The sequence below is a fragment of the Oreochromis aureus genome, linkage group 4, assembly GCF_013358895.1.
Source record: "Oreochromis aureus strain Israel breed Guangdong linkage group 4, ZZ_aureus, whole genome shotgun sequence".
Taxonomy (NCBI): Eukaryota; Metazoa; Chordata; class Actinopteri; order Cichliformes; family Cichlidae; genus Oreochromis; species Oreochromis aureus.
Genome location: NC_052945.1, coordinates 21,183,937 through 21,189,936, shown reverse-complemented (window position 1 = coordinate 21,189,936; position 6,000 = coordinate 21,183,937).

Genomic DNA, 6,000 nt, shown 5'->3' with positions numbered 1-6,000 from the left:
AATAAAATTTTGAAAAGACCCCAAAATATCATATCTGTGTTTGCTACAACAGGAGAAATCCAGTGTATGGCCGAGGCTAGGAAAGTGTTTTGAATGGATACAGGTGGAACAGCATTCCCCTCACTGTCAAATCTACTCTCTCCACTGAATCTTTTAAAACAAGGCTCACAAAACTTTTTTTCATTGGCATTTGAGATCTGAATTGCCCACCGTCTCTTTTGTGGCTTTATTGCCACTATATGTTTAGCACCTATTAACATGTATTTTACTTTCCATTCCCTTATGTATTTTATCCATTTTATATTTAGCAGAGCACGTTGGTTAACATGAGTTGTTTTATGTGCTTTATAAATAGATTTGAGTTGAGAACTTGAAAGAATCACTTCCAGCTGTTGGATCTTCTCAAAGCAGTTTTGTCAGAACTAAAGACGTCCTCAGCAGCACTTCATACCTGAAAGTCAAACACATTACAGCAGATAGCTTTATAGTGTAATGTTTTTTTTTTATTTGGAACCACTAAAAACTACTGGTTCACACTGAAGTTTTTGTAACTTCACAATAAAATAGTTCATTTTACGTTAGAACCACTTGTTAATGACTTACTAGTTCTTTCCTGCTTTTAAGGAGGAGTCAATGCAAATGTTTCATTGCCTTCTACATTTATTTGTCTGACTGCTTAGAATATGACAGCATAGTGGGCAGGAACAGTTATACAAGATGGACTACTGGACAGCACTGCTACTGTTAACTGTCTGCTGGGCAGGTGAAACTTTTTGCCAAAGCTCTTATGTTTTTTTAATTTATGATAGTACTTTCTTTGTCATGATTTTTTTTATTTCTGTTGACAGGTGTTGATGGTCAGACTCTGACACAATCTGAACCAGCAGTTAAAAGACCAGGAGAATCCCACAGACTGACCTGTACAGCATCTGGATATACCTTTGGAAGCTACAGCCTGGTCTGGGTCAGACAGGCTCCTGGAAAAGGACTGGAGTGGATTGCTTACATATATTGGAGTGATGGCAGCACTTCCTATTCTCAGTCAGTTCAAGGCCGGTTTACCATCTCCAAGGACAACAGCAAACAGCAGGTGTATCTGCAGATGAACAGTCTGAAGACTGAAGATTCTGCTGTTTATTATTGTGCTCGAAATCCACAGTGACTGAAGTTGTTTAAGCAGCTGTACAAAATCATGCAGTCCTCATTATGCATCATAATTGTAGTATAATGAAAACATTATCCATACTAATACAATTAAACCTAATCCTGAGAGAGGAAATGGGCACATCAAGGCCTGAAGATGAACTTATATCCAATCTGTGTCAATATATTATCTGATAATAAGGGAGCCAAATCCTTGGAAGTTATAATGTAGCAGGAGGCTATAGTCCAACATGGGAAAGAAGAGCAGAGAAAAAGACAAAATATATAAATCCAGTTTGTGAGTCCACAGTGTTTGTCAGTGGTTGATCCTCTCGTGTTTCTTGGTTTAATCTAAGAGATGGATCTTAGGAAGTTATTGTCTGCCCATCGAGGGAAATTAGAGGAAGAATAAAATATTCCTCTAGTCAGCAATCCACAGTCATGTCACTCTCTGTCCCTCTCAACACTCATATTGTTGAATATGTAAGGATCTGATGTTTTCAAATGTCTGACTTGCTCCAGTTAAACTGCAATACAGATCAGAAACTAACTTAAACGGGGCTTCACCAAAGAGGTCAGGGCAAACTCTGGATTGGACTGGGAAGATTAATCAGGGTTCAAACTTTGTGAGTGATGCGAGTTTTCTGCAGAGCTTTGACTTAACATGTGTCAACCAGAACTTTTTACCTTCAGGTCAAACACTGGAAGAAGAACCTGCTGCTATTCCTCTGTACAAACCTCCAGAGCACCGCCATATTCTAGATTCATTTTGAAACAGCTGCTGCTGATTACTAATGTTATTATCAGCAAATATTACTCTCAGTAGCAGTCACTCACTTCAACAGCTCCACCTCCAGAGTTGACAGCAGATAGCAGCTGTTTTTGCAGGTGCAGTGGTGAAATGTGAGATTAACAAATTTAACAGTTTCAGTTCTGCAAAATCCAAAAAGCAAATTAGAGTATTAAGCAATCTTAAAATAATAAGTCAGTTAGCATTTTTTAACATAAAATCATAAGCTTGGAAGAAAAAGGAAGAGCAGTTTCATATCAATTTATTTTTTAAAAAATGAGCCAGAACCATAAGCAGTATTTTTATTTTTATGTTTTTGCACTCAGTCACACCTGTTTCATTTCCTGAATTATTATTTTCTGTGGTGCAGTATTTCCTGGTATTTCTGTGACTGAAAAGACAATTTGAATACTGAAGCATTCTTGACTTTTGGTGTCATGAAGTTTTAACTTTCAGTAGCGCAAAGGTATGAAAAAAGAACTAACTGACCTACTAACTAGTCTGGTTTAACAATATATATTTATATATTTACATACATTTAAATACATGTAAATGTATGTATTTACATACATTTCTGTCGCAGGTGTTCTCTCTGCTGTACTTTTGAGTTTCAGTTTAATAAATGTAAGTAGGAGGAGCAAACTGGGAACACATTCTGAGAGGAATCCAGTTTAAATCCAGTTTATATCTTATTTAAAGGGGAATTCATGGATTTGAAAACACAACAGGCACTCTCTTATCACGTGTTACACAAAGCAAACACTCCTGTTGTTTATTCTCTTTGTTTTCCATGTTGCTCAAGATGGGACCATAACAGAGTCTGACCCAGTTGTTAAAAGACCCTGAAAATCCCACAGACTAATCTGCAAAACATCTGGATTTAGCTTTAGAAGTGGTGTATGGAACTGGATCAGACAGCCTCCTGAGTGGATCACACACACACACACACACATCTAGTACTCCTGTCTATTACTCCCAGTCAGTCCAGGGTAGATTCACTATCTTCAGAGATGACTCCAGCAGTAAAGTCTATCTACAGATGAGCAATCTGAAGACCGAGGACTCAGCAGTTTATTACTGTGCCAGGAGAGACATAGTGAGTTGAGTTCCAGAGGAGTGATACAAAAAATATTTCCTCTATTTCTTATTACAACAATGCCAATTTGACTTCTCTTGTATAAAATTTATAGCTGTGTTTATTTCAGTGAACATGTTTAGTTATTAAAATAAGAATCCCTACTATTCATAAAAAGCTTCACTTACAAAGTCTGGTTGTTAACACTTCATAGCAAATAAGAAAAATATTTTGAACTCAGTAAATCATGAAACTAAACCTTTACTCTAGTCAAGTTAATATATCTGAGGGAGTTTGAAGATAACCAGCTTCATTAGCCACTCTTTGTTGGTTCACATTGTCACTGACAAGGAGCATTACTCTGTGACATACAGCTGACTGATTATCTCACACTAAAAATTCCTTTACAGCAAAAGATATCCAAGGGGTATTCAGGCTAAACACATCAGAGGGAAAAACATCTGACAAGTTCATTCCAAGTGAATCCTTTCTGGGAGGGGTCAACACTAATTCAGATGTATTTTACTTCTATATATAAGAAAGATCTGAACTCACAGTTCGATATGGTAAACTATACAATTGCAAAGTAGTTTTTTTCCCTACAACTAATAGGAAAAATTTGCATTATTATTTGATTTGATAGACTGTAGGACAGTGTTGCTGCTTTTGACTGTCTGCTGTACAGGTAAAACCGTTTACTGAAATTTTATAGTTTCTTTAAATTTATTATGAAAATCATTAAGATGCCCACAAATTGAACTTTACAAGATCTGGATAAAACTGTGTCACACAGGCTACTGGAAAGGGGCTGGAGTGGATTGCTCACATCTGGGCCAGTGGTGGCACCACGTTCTACTCTCAGTCAGTCAGTGGCCGATTTACCATCTCCAGAGACAACAGCAGACAGCAGGTGTATCTGCAGATGAACAGGCTGAAGACTGAAGATTCTGCTGTTAACACTCAAAGTTACTGAAGTACTTTAAGCATCTGTAGAAAGTCCTACTTTTCTCACCTTTACTATCAGTCTTAATAATAATAATAAAGGTTAAAATCATTTGGAGGGGAAGATTGCCAGCACAAAGATATCACCATTATCACTGACCGCCAGAAAATCTGTGGAGAGCAGTGTCTGAGCTATAGTTAGCTTTAAAACCTGACTGGAACCTTACAAAGAGTTCACTTCTGTGTATTCAGCCACACACTTTACTAAAACCTTTGGAGACAATATGACGTTTGTAAATGAGCCTAACATTATCAGGAAAGTGTGGTGGCAGATTTCTTTTGTCATGTATTAATCATATATTTTAATCATATCACATTAGTCATAGTAATGTCACTTTCTCACTTAGTTGTATGCATGTGCACTATAGATGGGCCTTATGCTCTACACACACAGTGAGGCCATTGTAATGGGAGACCTTAAACAGGTCGTGATTGTCAGGGATGTAAATCCTTAGGTGACGGCCAAGCAGAAAACAAGGTCATAATTCTCTCTGTGAGGGAGGGGGTTTTAAGGATGGGGCTGATGGTATAGCTCCCCCCCACCCCCGTGAGATGGGCCAACATGTAAGACTTGTGGAATGTTCTTTGTTTGGGAAGCTATTAAGTAGTTCAGGTCGGTGTCCATCCTCAGAAAATTGTTTGGTGGTTGATCTGAATGTTTTCTCCACTGCAGTGTTTTTTTTCTTTTCCTTTTTCTTTCAATAAACCTCACTTCAAAACACACACTCACCTGGTGGTTGTAATTTTATTTAAGACTTTCCATAACAAAAGTCAGGGATTTTTTTTCATAAGGTTTTACCAATGTTTTCTTTGTTTGTATTAACAATGGAGAACCAGTCACTAGTGGCACAATAATTGTGGATAGATAATTAATTTCAAATTCCATTCCAATTTTAACAAATCTCTTAATTGGAAGAGAATTACATTTTTATTTAAAAAAAAATATTGTTAATCTGATTTCACAACTTAAAATTTGATTTTAGAAACAGAATTTGAATGTGATAGGAGGAGCTTAATGTAAACACAGTGTCAGTGATGTAGTGAGAATCTCATTACATGATCATATTTAAAGGAGTTCTGCAGAGTTGTAAACATACCCAACACACTGTCAGTTTGGCTTACAGAAAGCTAACACTCCTGTTAGTTGCTCTCTTTGTTTCAAGTTGTGTTCAAGGTCAGACCATAACAGAGTCTGAACCAGCTGTCAAAAGACCTGGAGAGTTGCACAGACTCACATGTACAACATCTGGATTTAGCTTTGGAAGCTCAGAGTGGAGCTGGATCAGACAGGCTCCTGGAAAAGGGCTGGACTGGATTGCATCTCAACTGTCCAGGTTCAACACACATTAACAGTGACTTCCAAATTCATTCCAATTTATCTGACAACATAATGGAAGGCAGAGAAGAATATACTTCTCTAATATCATTCATAGTTTTAGTACCAACTACAAGACGGGGCCATTGCTTCGAAGTCTCTACTTGGAAGGGGAAGATTTTTACTTATATTTTGTGTAAGAAAAACTAACAGCCAACAGGAGCAGGTGTGAGAAGTTATGACATTGCTAAAGTCTGTTATTCTCAGCCAGTTCAAATTTACCTTCTCCAGAGACAAAAACAGAGAGCACCTGTATCTACAGATAAAGAGGCTAAAGATTGAAGATTCTGCTGTTTATTATTACTATTACTGATAGTGACAAAAGCAAATTTTAACAGCTACACAAAATCCTTCAAATCCTTCTTGATGTATAAAAAATAAATGAAGGGAAAAGAGAAAACAAATAGTCTCCACCTTTAGAAAACAGGGAGATCAGTGATGACTCCAGCTTAGTGTGTGAACTAAGCTGTTCCCCAGATTTAAACAGCCAAACATAATCTAGAGGAGTCTGTGCTCCCTATATTTACATGCTCCACATTTATTTTTAAATTATATTTGAAAAACTCTATAAGGACTGTAACAAAGTATGAATTTTTATAAGAAGGAAGAACATAT